Consider the following 17828-nt stretch of genomic DNA (forward strand, 5'->3'; position numbering starts at 1 on the left):
CTGTGTGACACAAGTCAGTATGTATGCTCTGTTTCCACACGGTCTAAGACACGAGCGTGTCTGTCACCCGTGTGAGGCACACGGCCTATTCACACTGGTGTGTGATACTTGAAATGTTGAAATTTTTCTAAGTTTCTAAAATTTTAATATGTTATCAATTTAGTCCTGAATGCATGTTTTAAGCTTCGTATGCTCGTTTTAAGTACATATTGAATGTGATTGAATGATAGTTACTAAAATGAGATGATAATTAATAAATGATTGTTCTGAATTGAGTTACAGGTCTAGTAATGCCTCTTAACCTATTCCAGCGACAGTTACGAATTTGGAGTGTTACATCACCCAAATAGCAAGTGACATCATGATGTCATATGTGTGGCATTGCAACTCCGCACATTGTTCTAGTATTATGCACAACCTTATCCTTATTGCATTGGTTTGCCCGTTTTGAATTTCGAACACCTCCAATCTTTCCCAAACCACCCTTGAATGATGATAAATATTTTTTTTACATATTATTTCAAAATTCAATTCCCAAATTAAATCACAATGAACAGGGCATGTTCTACCCAAATCGAAATTATCCCTTAAAGTGCATCACTTATATCAACATATCTCGATTAGTAAGTCTTAAAATAAAAGGATTTTTAGTTTTGGTTTTTTCAAGTAATATAACTTTTTCCTTAAAAATGAAATATACTACTTTCATTTAAGTACATAATAAAATATTTACGGCTACATATTTCACTACTAAATTTAACTTATACGCTATCTTTTTAAATAAATTTAACTTATACACAAACTTTTATCAATAATTTATACATTTGATATAGTTTAATTAAATTAATTTTAAAATATTAAAAATCAATCCATAAAAATATTTAAATGCTAAACTATCTAAAATTTAGGAAAACTATTTCTTGCAAAATGTATGTTCAAATTACAGTTATGTAAACACTTATTCCATAGTTAATATTATATTTATTCATTCTAATAAATTTCTTCAACAGTTTTCTAATTTTTTTTTGCTAAATCCTATAATTAATTTTGTTGACAATAATACCGAATTTATATCAATTTCAAATATATTTTGAGAATAAGGCAATATTTTAAAAAAAAAACTCATACTTTGCATTAACTTTAATGTAAATCTCACAATCTCCTCGTGATTCTATATTTTTAGAAACAAATAAATTTCATAGAATTTAAATTATACCTTCTATTAATTTTTCTTATTTCCTCACTTAAAAAGATATCATGCCAAGTCAAATACCTATATATATATATATATATATATTAAATTAGGTGTCTAATTTTAATTACAGATGATTCCTTTTCCTTAAACTAATACTACCAAAATAACATTCAATTGTTTACATAAACGTCAGTATACCATAAACCATTTAAAAGTTTGTACAATCAAATGTAGGGCTAAAAATTCACTACTTATTTAATTCTAATTTTCAATAATTTCCTCAAAGAGAAATCACATTTTCATTTTCATAGCCTGTAATACTATTTTATTAAAATGCGCAATTAGTAATATGCATAGATCTTATCTCCTTTCTCTTGCATTATACTTTCAACATCAATTTTTTTTTTTACTTTTTTTTCTAAAAGACCTCAAAGCTTTAATTTACAACTTTATTTTTCTGATATCTTCATTTTATTATACTACATATATTTAGTTTTAACTTCTTCTCTTTTTTTATATATCTTCATTTTCACAAGTATTTCTTTTGAACCATTTCAGATCGTATTTTTTAGTAAAATTAATGGAAATACTTTTTAGTAAATTGTTTCAAAAGTTTAAAATAATTATTTTTAAAATTAAAAATTTTATTTTAAATACTGTTTTAATAAAAAATTTAAAATTTAAACAATAAATTATAAATTAGTGTATTTTCCCTAAAATAATCGTTATATAATTAAAAACAAATTTATTAAACTATCTAAATTTCTAAATATTAACGTTTTAAAAAAAATCCACGCATTTAATAATAAAAATTAATTCCAAAATGATAAATACATTTTTCAACCAAATTAAAAAATTAATTTATATAAATAAATTATAAATTCATACAAAACTTATATTTCTATTTTTTTCAAAATATTTTTTTCAACTGACTTAAAACATATAGACTAAGTTTTAAGCATGTTATTAAATTAACTGTTAAAATTATTTAATACAAAACTTATATTTCATTTAAAAGAAAAAAAGAAAAACTCACATAACAAAGAGTTGGTTAAAGATTCAAAAAGAAGATTTATTTTACAAAAATTAAAGCATGCAATTATAATATTATTACTTTATGAATGAATTAATATTCAATTGCTACTACTGAATAAAATAGTTTTACGAATATTCACATATTATAAAATTTTACTTCCAAGTTAAAACAGTTAATTGAATCGGTGTTCATTATAAACTTTATTCTTAGTATTTGTGTTTTTTCCATGCTTCTCTTTATCAACTATCTAAAGGTAATTTGTAGTTCCTATATTTTTGTTTCATGACATTACAAAAAGATATTTTCAAACATAATTCTTATATCACCAATTTCAATTTCTTCTATCTTAATATTTATATCATTATATTTTATAAACTTTAAGATATTGATTATATTTGTTATAGAAAGAAAGAAAAAACATTATAAAAACTAGTATTTAAGTATAAATAAAATGTTGTTTTGTTGTACCTAATCAATCAAGAACGATGATTCTACTTTAAAAAAACATCTTGAACACGTGACAGTATAATTTTTTTTACTTTTACTTTGTAAGTTATATTCATTTAGTTTGATCTTAAAAACATATCAACGTCTGATCGCCAATCTTTAAGTAGCCATAATCTTGCATTTATTTTGAGTGAATAACTATTATTTAAAATATTAATTTTTGTAACTTTAAATTGCATTTTATAAACTTTTTCACAATTGTAATTTTAATTTGTATGCCTTTGTGTCCAACAGTCACAATCAACTTATATCTATGATGGGAAAATAACTATTTCCATGTATGCAAAATAATTATAATAATTGCATGATAGTTGTACAATTTATTTTAGGAATATATTTCAATTTCTTTTATTAAGAATACCTACTTACCTGGTTAATGGCTTCAATATGCTTCCTAAGCCTTCTTTCAATCCTTGGCTACTTGTTTTTCTTTCTTAACACCACTTAGATTAACTTCTTTATGTTTCCCTTTATTAACATATCAATAGCACAAAGTATACATAATCAAAACACTTGTTTAATATCATTTTCACGCATTACTAGTTGAAACAAACTTAATAACATGACTAGATCATGAAGTTTTCACCTTGTCACCTTAACTCCTCACACTAGATTTTCTCTCACTTCTACCATGATCACTTCCCAACTTGAAACTAAGCTTGTTATGTTTGTAATGCCCCAAAATTTTTAATACCTTATTTGGTACTGTTCCAGGATCATGTTTAGTGAATTTTGAAGAAATTCGACAGCAAGTCGAATAAAGGAAATTTGTAAGAAATTAAATAGATGTTAGATATTAATACCAATGTGGAAAATTTAGAATGTGATAATGTGAAAAGAGTAAATTGTAAATTTGGAAGAGTTAAGAATGATGGTGCAATTCAACCAAATTGAGGAAATAAGAATTAATAATGATTGTGGAGCCTAATGATGATTTGGATTAAAAGTATAGGGGCCTGTGGTCCAAAATTCCCTACAATCGAGAAATGAGCCAAAAAGAATAAAGGGAGTTCCTCATGATCAGTGTTGTTAGTGTAAAGAATATGGACTTATGGGGTTGAATTGAATAAAAATGGAGAATTTAGGTATTAAATTGTAATTTTTTCATTTTTATCGAAAAAGGTCCTACATGCAAATCTTTGCGTGCATAATTGATAATTATATTTTATGAGTATAAAATATGGAAATCTTGAGTTATTAAGTGCCTTGATTGGATTTAAACAAAGTGATGAGTAGAAAGAGTATAAAGTGCAGTTTTCCAACAAGAAGGGCATTCTGGTCATTTTACATGAAATTTCATATTGGAAATATTATATTTTGAGATATTTAATTATTTAAAATAAATTGAACCATTGAATTTGATTTTAACATAGGTATGAATTGTGAAGTACACGATTGAAAATTTTTTTACCCTATTTTTGTGTGGCAAATAAAAAGGGGAAAAGATGAGATATTTTCTCATCCCTTCTCATTTTTAGCAGCAACTATAGGGGGATGAGAACTCTCCTCCCATGGCCATTTCTTATCTCTTCCATTTCTAAGTGAAACCCCACCCAAAAGCCTAAGTTTATTTCATTAAATATTGTTAGAAAACATCATTTCTCCTTGTTTTCCACCATCACTATCTTCATTCAAGAACTAGGGTTTCCATGGATAGAGAGAGAAAGCTTCAAATCAAGATTGTGTGCTTAGTGCATCCAAGAGGTAAGTTTCCTTGGATTTCCTAATCTTTCTTTAATAGTATGTTGATTAATTGAGATTAATTAATCTAATAAATAGTGAAGTAAAATTTATGCAATGGAAACTTGAGACCATAAAATGATTTTGTTGCTAATATTAATATTTGGTTCATCCAAAGTGAAAATGAGCTAATAAAGTGAAATAAGTGTTCAAATGCCATGGTATTGTATAAAAATGAAAGTTATGAAATGAGAAGTGTTTAATGTTCATAAATGAGTAAAATATTATAAATCAACACAACAAAGTGAAGAATGGAAAAAGGGTTGTAATATTTGAATCTTAAATAGAATAATGTTAAGTGAACCTTTAATGTGAATTATAAATGATAACTATAAAGCTTATTGAGAAAATATTTAATGAAATCATATGCTTGCATAAATGATCATTTAGTGCGATAATACACCAAAGTGAAAAGTACAGTGTTTATAAAATGTCGCTCAATGAGCTTTGAAAAATGAATTTGCTTCTATATGTGAACCTTGATGTATGTGTCTATATGTTTATATGATTGTAAAATCACCTAGGAAAATCTTGTATGTCTATAAGTGGTTAATGGTATTACTTTCCCTTGTAAACTTAGTGAAATAGTTAGGGTACAATTGGAATGCCAATAAGGATTGGTGTCCACGCTTTGTGTTAGAAGGCAACATGTAACACCCTTTACCCCTATTCAACGCCTGAACAAGATAGGAGGCATTACCGGACTAACAAAGCGAGCAAACATACAATTTCAGGTCATAAATTTTCATCCAAATTAAAACCATTCGCATTCATTCATAAAGTCCCTAATACGAGCCTAAGAGGCCCGAAACATGCTTTGGAAATGGTTCGGGACTAAACCGAGCACTTAGGAAATTTTTACAAAACTTGGAAAGTTTTTGCTATGAACATGGGTCACACGCCCCTGTGGGCAGGTCATGTGGTCACACACGCCCGTGTCCCTAACCCGTGTAACTCTCTGTTTTGCAACGCATGAACAAATTGATGTCACACGGCCAAGTTACAAGCTCGTGTGTCAAGCCGTGTGATAAATTATATTTTCATAAAATAGGTGCAGACTTCACACGGTCGGAACACATGCCCGTACCTGAGGCCGTGTCCCTCACACGGCTGAGACACACATCTGTGTATCTGCCCGTATGCTCAATTCTGAGCATTCTATTTCTCAAAATTAAGGTACAGGGGGCACACGGCCAGAACACATGCCCATGGGGAAGACCGTGTGTCACACACGGCCTAGACACATGCCCATGGGGTAGACCGTGTGTCACACACAGCCTAGACACACGCCCGTGTGTCTACCCGTGTGGACAAAATAAAGGCTATCTACCAAGCCATTTGTCACCCACATTTACACCTACACTCACACAAGTTCAATGGCATAAACCATGGCATGTTTAAGCAACCAAAACATCCATAATCAAGGCTAGATCATATCATTCAGTACCAACACTTGACATATTTACTGTAGTATAATTTACCAATTCAATTCATACCAAACTCACATTCATAAGTATCAACATGAATACTTTCATCATGCATAATTCTACTTAGATTTCCTAGCACACCAAAGGACCCATCTCATCCATTTCACAGCAAGTCATTTAACCATAATAAACACATAGCAACCCATTACAAAAAAACAAAAACAAAAAAGCATTAACACATATACTTATATAAATGGGCTTCCAGTCATTTTAACCAAAATAAGTCAATTACATGGCTAAATACCAAATCACCTAAAAAAAATATAAGCCAATACATTTGGCCAAATCAAATGACACATATAACAAAATGACCAAGTCCCTATATATGACATACTCTCAAAATGTTTTAAAATCATCGGTACCCATAAGACAGTTTGATAGTGTGATGATCTCCAATCCCAAGCTAGCATGGTGACACTATAAAATATTGGAAATAAAATGGAGTAATCTATATAGCTTAGTAAGATCATATGAAGAAATAAGCAACATTACCATACATCAATCATGTAACAACCCGATTTTGGGCTTAGTCGAAACAATGGCTTTAGGACCACGAATCTGACGTAGTAAAACTTGTTTATATTACATTTTTATGGTATAATGTTTTATGGAATGATTTTTTGAAAATTCCGTTTGAAAATTTTGACATTTGAGCACTCAATTTAGCAAAAAGGACTAAATTGTAAAAAGTGCAAAACTTGAGTTCTACATGCTAGAAGTGTCTAATTGCTATGAAATTTTAAATTGGAGGTCCTTAAATGGTAATTATACCATTGGTTAAGTTGTTGGACAAAAATGGACATGGTTAGGTATGTTTCTAATTTTTTTCATTAAGGGCATTTTAGTAATTTGGTAATTAAATGAATTAAAAAGCCAAATTAAAAAGCCAATTTTTGTCCATCTTCCTTCCATGGCAAAATTTTACAAGGAGAAACCATGGATAGGGTTTTTCAAGCCTCCAAGCTCGATTGTAAGTCTGTTTTAGCCCTGTTTTTAATGATTTTTATGTTTTTGAAATCCTCGTAACATGATCTATCTATTTCTACCACTAATTGAAGACATAATCAAAGTATAAAATTTTACTCATTATGGATATTTGTGTATTTTTATGTTTAATGGTAGAAAATGCATATTAGTTGTTTGATAAACAACTTTTGCTAAGTGATTCTCGATGAAAATGCCTAAAAAGGACTTATTTGTAAAAAGTTGTAAAGTAGGTGTTAAAATGTGAATTAAAGAAAATTATGGGCTACTATAAGTATGTATAAGGTTCGGCTAGGCATGGGTATTGAAGAAATTGAGTACATTTCATTTTACGAGCCTAAGGACTAAAATATAAAAATGTCAAACTTTAGGGGCAAAAATGTAATTTTTCCATAATGTATTTTGGGATAATTTGAATAGTATAATGATTAAATAAGTTACATGTGGTATTATAGATCAAGAAAAATGAGGTTTAGAATTAGAATGGGGGAAAATGAGTATTTGACGGTTAGGTCCTTTTCGCCATTTTTATGCTGAGGTAAGTTCGTATGTTTAATAAGTATTAAATTATATATGTATAAATGCTTAATTGATATAATTGTGGAAAATGCTATATTATTGAAATGAAATGTGAATGCTATTGAGTACGATACTACGAAAATGACCGACAGAGATTCGATACAGCGTGAAATCCCTGTTGAACCTTAGGAATAGATAGGATACAAATGTCATGACATTAGGGATTACTGAGATTATGTTTAAGACCATATCTAGGATATGGCATCGATATGAGACTTCATGTAAGACTATAGCTGGGCTATTGCCATCGATACGAGATTACATGTACCATATATGGGATATGGCATTGGTACGGTACTGTGTGTACGAGATTCCCAAGCATCCTATAGTGTTCCAAGTGGTTCAACGAATAATCTAATGGGTATGTCAAAAAAGAGAAAGAGCATGTAAGTATTACGAATTGGTACAGGTATGTACGTAAATTTTTTAAGCATTGACTTTATGAAATTGTGAGTTCATGATTTCCACGAGAATGATTTGTGAAAACCTTGTGATTATTGGTCTATACTTGTGATGTATGAAATTCATGATAAATTCGGTTGAAGATCATGTGATTAGCTTTTGGGCCAAATTGAGTTGTGAAATAGCGTGTTATATTCACTTAAATTACGATTTATCATATATGAGAATAAGGAAAGATTGGCATAATTGCCTATTAAAATGGTTATGAAAGTACTGAAAGATGAAAGTTTAGGTAATTGAAAGATATTAAGATATATGCTTGGAAATATGAGTACACGTAATCAATGTGCATGTTTACTATGAGGTTTGAAATGATTTGTTAATTGCTGTAATATATTACAAATGAGAGATTACGGTTGTTAGGCTAATGCCAAAATATGTTAAATTATGCTTATAAGTTGATAAAGTAAACATAGTGACTGAATAAAGTTATAACTATAAGATTCATAGTAATTTTGTATTACCTTGTGTTTAATTTGTTGGACTGGATAAAAATTTGGTAAGAGCTGCTTATTATTTTCGTACAGGCTTACTAAGCTATATAGCTTACCCCCTTTCCTTTCCCTTGTTTTATAGTGCCGTCAAGCTAGCTCGGGTTGGAGATCGCCGGAGATCCTATCACACTATCAAGCTTTCATTTTGGGTATTGATAAATTCAAGTATTTTGAGCTTATGGCATGTATAGGGACTTGGTCATTTTGTTATATGCACCATATGATTTTAGCCAATGTAATGGCTTGTAATCGTCAAAGGCTTGTTTTGCTATTTGGCCATGTAAGTTGGCTTATATTGGCAACATGGTTGTAAGCCTAAGTATATTCATATGTGTCAATATCTATGGTGATATGATCATGATATGCTTAGTGAATGTGACATATTTGGAAATGTGATTTATGGCATGATTGTGTAATGTTTGGAATTGTGACCTATTAATGAGATGAGGAATTTGAGTATAATTTGGTAACTAGATAGTAATTGAATGAAGCCTAATGAATGTGAGATTTGTATGTTTGATTTAGGGCTTAATAAATGTAGTGAATATGTTAGATAAGGATATCAAGTTGATATGTTTTAACCATGAATGTGGATGTTTTGGTTGCCTTAGTATGTATTGTTTTGTGCCTTTGAATTAGGGTAAGTGTATGTGTGAATAAGGGTGGCAAAATGTCTTGGTAAATAGCCTTGTTTTTGTCCACACGAGTAGACACACGAGCATGTGTCTAGGCCGTGTGTGACACATGGTCAGCCCCATGGGCGTGTGATCTGGCCATGTGTCCCTTACACCTAAATTCTTGCAAAATAGAATGCTCAATATCGAGCACACGGTCATGAGACACGGCCGTGTGTCTCAGTCATATGAAGGAAATGGCCTTGGGACACGGTCGTGTGTCTTGGCCGTGTAACTTCAATTTGTTCTTGGGTGACAAACAGAGGGTTACATGGGTTAGGGACACGGGCGTGTATGACCACACGGCCTACCTACACGGGCGTGTCCCAAGCCACATGGGCGTGTGACCCCTGTTTTAGCAAAAATTTTCTAAGTGTCGTAAAATTTTCTAAGGTTCTCGATTTAGTCCCGAACCACTTCCAAAGCACGTTTTGAGCGTCGTAGTCTCGTGTTAGGGACTTTATGAGTATTTGCAAAAAGTTAAAATTGGGAAGAAATTTTGTGGCTCGAAAAAGTGTATTTGCTTGTGTTTAAGTCCGGTAATGTCTCGTACCCTATTCCGGTGTCGGATACGGGTAAGGGGTGTTACAAATCATGCAAGCAATATAATATAAGATAACATAATTTACCATAATCTCATGACCATAATTCACTTCCATCATATCTTACCTTGAAATCGTCATTTCACGAATTAATAATCATAAGCTTTGAGTACATACCTGTACCATCTTGTAACAATTTACACTTATTCTTTCTTTGACATACCCGTGAACCACTCAAAATAATAATGTCGGATACTTGGGAATCTTGCACACTAAGTGCCATATATGTAGCCAATGCTACCTCAATCTCATATCGCATAATTGCTCGTTCTCGAGCTAATCAACGGGCCTGCTCACATAAGCTGTCAGTCAAGACGAGCTATTCGGTGCTGCTCACACAAGTTGTCAAGTAACCGCAAAATATGCCAGTATACAGCCACTGGTAGGATGTACGAGACCAACACCCGGATCATATAATCACATAACACATGGTAACCCTAGTGACATGTCACTTGTATCCTAATCTATTCCTAAGGTTCGAACGGGATTTCTTGCTTATCGAGTCGTCGTTGAACTCGTCCGTAGAGTTAAACTCATTCAGACAATCAATCATACAGTTCATAAAATATTAAAGCATTTAGATACAACTATATTAAAACTTATTTAACATACGAACTTACCTCGGTTATAAAAACGACTATTAGTTTGATTTAGTCCACAACCTTGTTCTTTCTCCAGTCTAAACTCGAACTTCATTTTTCTTGATCTATAATATCAAATTTAACTTATTTAATCATCACATAATTCAATTCAACCCAAAAACAAACTATGGCAAAAATTACATTTTTGCCCTTAAACTTTTGACATTTTACATTTTAGTCCCTAGGCTCGTAAAATGAATTTATTTCAATTTCCTTACAACCCAAGCCTATCCAAACCTTTTTCATGCTTATGATAGCTCACATTTTTCATTTATTCACATTTTTCTACCCATTTTATAGACTTTTACAAATAAGTCATTATTTGTCGTTTTTACAGAAAATCACTTTACAAAAGTCGTTTAACAAACAACAAACATGCATTTTCTACCATAAAACATCAAAATACATACATGTTAAACATGGGTAAAATTTTAAACTTCACCTTTCTTTCAAATTAGTCCTTGAAATAGCTAAATCAAGTTACAACAATCTCAAAAATATAAAAATCGTTAAAAACGGGACAAGAATGGACTTAAAATCGAGCTTGGAAGTTGGCCAAACCCTAGCTATGGCTTCTCCTTGTAAAATTTGGCTAGGGGGACTAAATTGAAGAAGATGGACACTTTTCTTTGTTAATTTTGTCTTTATTTACCAAATGACTAAAATGCCCTTAATGAAAAACTTTAAAATTTTACCTAACCATGTCCTATAATGGTCTAGTTACCATTTAAGGACCTCTAATTTAAGAATTCATAGCAATTAGACACCTTTAACATAAAGAACTCAAGTTTTGAACATATTGCAATTTAGTCCTTCTAGTTAAATTGGACATTCAATCGATAAAATTTCATAACGAAATTTTTACACAATTATTCAATCATATTATAGACCTTAAAATAATAACAAAATAAATATTTCCACTTCAAATTTGTGGTCCCAAAACCACTGTTTCGATTTAACCTAAAAACAGACTGTAACACAACACTTTGTTGAAGACAATGATTTATGCCATATTGCATAACACTTATATGCATAGTGAAGGCCCTAGTGTTCAGTGTGATGGTTGGATTGAACTTTTAGTGCAATAAGTGTATGGTGTTCGAATGGAATCTTGAGTATCCGAGATTATTTTGCTAGAGTTTACTAAGGGCTATGTGTTATACTTATTGATAATTGAAACTTATAACTATAATGTAAGCTAAAATAAATATGGATAAAGTGACACAGATAAAAAGTGGAAGAGGTGATATATTAATCAAAGAAAGTCCTAAGAGAGACTATTGATACTAATAATAATTGAATTAGTGAAACAAGAATTTACTTAAAGTGCTATGTAATTAACAAATTAAATGAACTCAAATAATATATTCATAAGTCATGTGATAAGGGAAGGTTGGTAATCACTAGCAAAAAATGAGCATACTACGTGTAATGAGCTGAAGAATTGGTAACTTATGCAAATGCATAGCAAATGAGTAAATGAACTAATTAATGGTAATCACCTTAACTATACAAAGCTGTACAAAGTTCTTAATTGAATGAAGTCACTCTTGAGTGTGTTGAGTTTAAATGAATAGAATCATTAAGTGACAAGAACTAAATTCTCATTAAAAAGTGATGTGTTCTATGTGAAAACCTCTTAGTTAATAAAAACTAGATATTAAGTGCAAAAATTGGTAGAGTAGGAAATCTTAGTGTACTTACTAAACTCTTCAAGCTTAACGCGTTGTGGTTTAAATGCGTAGGTGGATTATTACAATTTCAATATTCATCAAAAGCACAATAAAATTTCATACTTCTATATGCACACTTGATTGTAACTTGATTATTACAAATTCAATATTCATCATAAACCTATCCATCATACTTATCAACTAGATCTTACTAAAATTTCTCTCCACGTCCTCACATAGTTCACCACTAATTCAATTTAATCTTTTATACTTTTAATTTCTCACATCAACCCCAATACTCTGTAAAACGTTACAATATAGTCTATACCTTGAATTAACATTTCTCAATACATTAGTCTTTTAAAATTTCTCCAATGTCCTACTACCTTCTCCATTAACACTTATAAATCACATTTTATTTATTTTGAAAATTTTGACTCGCAATTACTCAAAATAATATTGTTACAACCATGGGGTTTTCGAGGATGTTACATTACTCTCCTCCTTAAGAAAAACTATATCGTCAAAATTTTTACCTAACTCAAACAACTATGAACGTTGTTGTCTCATCAGTTCTTCACTTTCTCAAGTAGCTTTTTCCATATTGTGATGTCTCCAAAGCACCTTTACCAAAGGAATCCACTTATTCCTAAGCTCTTTAACATCTCGAGTAAGAATCTTGATTGGTTCTTCTTCATATGTCAAATCTAGTTGAACCTCAATAGCTTCTAGTGTAATAACATGCAATGGATCCGATCTATACCTTCTCAACATGGAAACATGAAAGACATTATGGATTCTTGTCAACACTAGTGGTAATGCTAACCGATAAGCTACTAGTGCAACATGTTCCAAAACCTTATATGGTCCAATAAACCTTGGACTTAAGTTTCCTCTCTTTCCAAATCGGAAAACCTTTTTCCACGGTGATACTTTAAAAAACACATTTTTTTCTCCCAAACTATACTTAATGTCTTTTCTTTTAAGATCTGCATAAGATTTTTGTCTATCGGAAGTTCCCATTAAATGGTCTCTGATCAATTTCACTTTTTCTTCAGTTTTTTGATCAAATTCAAACCCACTAATTTGCTTTCACTCAATTCATTCCAACACATTAGACTTTTACACATCCTTCCATATAATGTTTCATACGACGCCATCTTAATACTAGACTGATAACTATTATTGCATACGAATTCAACTAGTGCCAAATATATTTCCCAACTTCCTTCAAAATCTATAACACAACTTCTCAACAAGTCTTCCAATACTTAAATTACTCGTTTATGTTATCCATCTATTTGAGGATGAAAAGCAATACTAAAATTTAGTCAAGTACCTAATGCTTCATATAGTTTTTCCCAAAATCTTGAAGTAAATCTTGGATCTCTATCCAAAATAATAGAGTTTGGCACACCATGAAGTCTTACAATACAACTCTACTAATTTCTTTAATGAATAATCCATTCGAACAGGTATGAAATAAGTAGACTTAGTTAATCTATTAACAATCACCCAAATAGCATCTTTGTGGTAGTCCAATCACAAAATCCTTAGTGTAAGTAACAATCCTGAAGGAACTTTATATTCTACTTTCATTTGTTGACAGATTAAGCATTTCGAAACATACTCAACTATGTCTTTCTTCATCCTTTTTCACCAGCAGTAAGGCTTCAAATAATAGTACATCTTGTCCCAAGGTCCATAGCAAATATACTGTAGTGTGCTTCTCAAAATATTCTTTGTTTCAACTCATTTTCATCAGGTACACATGAACTGTCATCAAATGTAGTAGTTAATTTGGTTTATTTACGCACTTAAGGAGCTTATTTTCTAGGCAATCTAGTAGTTTAAATTACGTTTCCAATATTTAGTACTTAGAATTAAATATTAATAAAAATAAGATTTTCTAACACAGTTATGAGCGTTGTGACCCATTAGGCCGACACGGGCCTTAGGTGGTACTAATATGTTCAATTGAATGCGTAGGATGAAGATTTAAAGGCCCAATTAACATAAAGAAAGGGACGAGTGGCACACAAGTTTCCCAAATGATCAAAACATGGAATGAACGACACAAGGCATAAAATTCATGTCGTGTCGCGCCATACAAGGGCTACGGCACAACACAAGTCGACTTGCCGCCCAAGAATATCAAGGCTATTTTTGTCTATGTAATCAACTTTATACGAAGACCTAAGGCATGCTAAAGACCTAATTTGGGCTACCAAAACTTCTATAAGTAAGACATTAGGGTTTTGATGTAACTAAGTCGTCCTAGACACACTCAAAAACTCTAGTAGTTTAGGGGTAGAATTAGATTCATTTTCTTTTGGCTTTTCATAACAATTTATTTTCCCTCTTGGAATCGATTTCGACCCGAGAGTTATTTTATATTATTGAAGTATTTCAGTTTATTTATTCTTTGTATTCAATATATTTCATTATTCCAATTAGTCGCTTTTCTACTCTGCTCTCCATTCGATATCAAATCCACGATTATTTTGATATCATTTCTCTTTTGATTCAATCATGTTCTTCACAAGATTTATTCAATTGAGATTGAGATTATGAATAACATGAGTGGCTAAATCCCTTAAGGGAAATTAGTGAGTAGATAGGGATGTGATTAATAGAGGATTTAGGGTTTTTTAGAGGGTTAGTTGGTATAGATTACGTGTTCTTAAACCCTAGGCCTGACAACCCTAGGATGTTATCATAGGCTAAACAAGATCGGGAGATAAGTCATCAAATAAATCATAATTTATGTTAGTTGAAAAAATTTGTAGGGAGATAAACGAGTATCAACCAATCAATTAATTAGTTAGAGGCCGAAAGGTAATAATTGGTTAATCAGTAGCTAATCCACCTTAAAACTTTAATCCATAGTTAATTACAAACCATGAATTGAGTTAATCTTCCTGATTAGTTTATTTATTTTAGTCATTTTTTTCTTCATTTATTTTAGTTATTTAAATTCCCTTATTAATCTATTTTTATGGTTTGTCCTAATATAGGATTTAATTGATACTACTTAGACTTATTATTGTAAAAAAAAATTTATAGATTTATTCCATCCTCCCATGCACTTGCGGACACTGCCGTTCTAAATTCTTATATATTTTTGGTGTTATATTTTACTATAAACGATAACTCGTTTAGAAGCGGTCAACACACAATCATCAAGGGATGCACGTCGATCCACCCATGGTAATTAATTTACCCCGAGAAAATCTATTATTCGAAGATCCAAGAGAGCAAGTAGTAAATAATCAGGAAGAATTCCCAATGGATCAAAGGACGTTGCACACGTAGGCCTACCTACACTAGACACAGTGTAAGAAAGCATAGAACGACCGACAATCAATTCCAATAATTTTGAAATAAAGACGGACACTATTTGGATGATCCAAAACATGTTGCAGTTCAAGGGAAACTTTGTGAAAGATCCTAATCAACACTTAAAGTGGTTTCTACAATTATGCGACACATTCAAGTACAATGGGGTATTCGATGATGTCGTGTATCTTCGGTTCTTCCCATTTTCTTTGTGCGACGATGCAGACGATTGGTTAGACTCATTAGAACCAGATTCCATTACCACATGGAACAATATAGCGGAAAAATTTCTCTATAAATTTTTCCCAATTACTTGAACCATTCAGCTTAGTGGAGAAATTTCCTACTTTAAACAATACGAAGGTGAGTCCTTGTACGAGGCGTGGAAATGTTTAAAGACTATGCTAAGGAAGTGCCCAAACATGGACTACAAACATGGCTCCAAGTATAAATTTTCTAATAACGGTGTTAATGGACACATCAAATCTAGCCTAGGCGGAGCGTCTTGCAAACCTCTCATGTTTCATACTTACAAACGAGCTTATAAAATCATAGAAGACATGGCTACGAATTCATACATGTGGCCCAATGAGGGATTTATGTACAAATCAAGCCTCCAATGGTGAACGCGGTGAACGAAGAGAACAATGATGATCAGTTCCAATGAATCCTTGAAAAGCTTAATCGTTTGGAGGCACCCATCAAGCCAACAAGAGCGGATTTGTATTCAAAGAACCAATTAGAGGAGGCAAGCTATGCATTTAGAGAGTCATGGGGAATGATCGTGATGCATATGTTCAAAGATTCGGTTGACTAGAAAGGGAGATGCAAACTATGAAAATAGATATTCGACAAGTCCAAGCTATATGTAGACGACTCGAACCCCAAATGGACAGCATATGTGACCAAATGAGTCAATTGATTACAAAGTTTCAAGAGAAAAATGGTCAAAGTCTCCCTAATAATATGAAGAACAACCCTCGAAGAGATAGGAAGGAGCACAAAAAGGCAATCGCATTATGACCGGGAAAAGAATTAAAGTCGTCAAGTAAGCCCATCCATGAAGAGGAGATTCCCGAAAAGGTTGACAAAATCACATAAGAGAAGGAAGTCGAGCACCATGAGCCAATTAATGAGGCAATTGAACCAGTGCCTAATCTAGTAATCTCAAATACAAGTACAACGAGGGTACTGTTTTCAACAAGACTAGAGGACAAGCAAAAAGGGACAAGGAAAATTTTATAAGTTTCCTAAATTTATTTAAATCCCTTAATGTTAATTTTTCACTCTTAGAACTTATTGACAAAATTTTGAAATATGCCAAGTACCTAAAAGAAATTATGGCACGGCATAAGAAGATGAAAAAGGGTAAGCAAATTGTCATTTATGCCATATGTAGAGTGTTAATCGCTAAAAAGATACCCCCAAAGTTAAAAGATCCAGGTAGCTTTACAATTCCAATTAAGATAGGGATCAACATTTTTGCAAAGCCCTTTTTGATTTAAGGGATAGCATAAACTTAATGTCCCTATCGATCTATCAAAAACTCAGACTCGGGGATCTTATAATTACCTTCAATAACGCTACAGCTTGCCAATAGATACTTGGTGCAACCAAAAGGTGTACTTAAGGATATATTGGTTAAGGTAAGGGAGTTTTATAATTCTCGTTAATTTTATAGTCCTCGACTTTGAGGAAGATAGAAAAATCCCCATTCTATCGGGTAGGCCATTTCTGGCCACTTATAACTCAACAATCGATCTCGAGCGGAACAAGCTAATTATAAAAATCGATGATGAAATAGAATTATTCAAATGTGATTATGATTCCCAAAGTGATGGATTAGCTAGGGAAGAGTGTTATGCCTTATTCAATTTAACCCTTAATAACCTCAATTCAGGGTATCTCTTCAATTGTGTTGATGTTAGAAATTGAGTCATGAAAGAACGGGATAAATGGAGAGATCTCGATAGGATTGGAATTGGTTGGGTGGACAGTGACAGTCGAGAACGACAAATGAAGTCAATGGTGAAGTTCAAGGAATTACCGAAGAAGTCTGGTAGTGCATCATAAGATTCAAACCATTGAATTCAATTAATCTATAAATATTGTATTCTAATTTGTTTTTAATTTGTTAGATTTAGGAATTAGACTTGCTATTTTTTGTTAGAAATAGAAGGAAATAGGTTTTCGAGAACAATGGAGGAGTTATACGTTAATAGGGTGCAAGTATGGGCAATTTGAGAACCTTTTTACAAGTCTCAAAGAAACCAAATCAAAGCCATGTCGCCGCATAACAATCCCATGACGTGACACAACCCTTTTGAAATTAAAAACTCAAGATGTTGTCATCGTGTCACACCAAAGGTAGGATGTGGCACGACACACCCCTCGAGTTCAACAAAAGCAGAGGTA

The 17828-nt window shown here is 31.9% G+C and overlaps 1 non-coding gene across 1 annotated transcript; it reads right to left on the bottom strand.

Annotated features, from left to right (window-relative positions):
* Window positions 1-15737: 15737 nt before the first annotated feature.
* On the bottom strand, window positions 15738-15842 carry LOC121216464 (small nucleolar RNA R71). Its single transcript, XR_005912650.1, has one exon. It is a non-coding gene; the product is annotated as a small nucleolar RNA R71 (small nucleolar RNA).
* Between the last annotated feature and the right edge of the window lie 1986 nt (window positions 15843-17828).

Source organism: Gossypium hirsutum, chromosome A02, assembly GCF_007990345.1.
Source record: "Gossypium hirsutum isolate 1008001.06 chromosome A02, Gossypium_hirsutum_v2.1, whole genome shotgun sequence".
Taxonomy (NCBI): domain Eukaryota; kingdom Viridiplantae; phylum Streptophyta; class Magnoliopsida; order Malvales; family Malvaceae; genus Gossypium; species Gossypium hirsutum.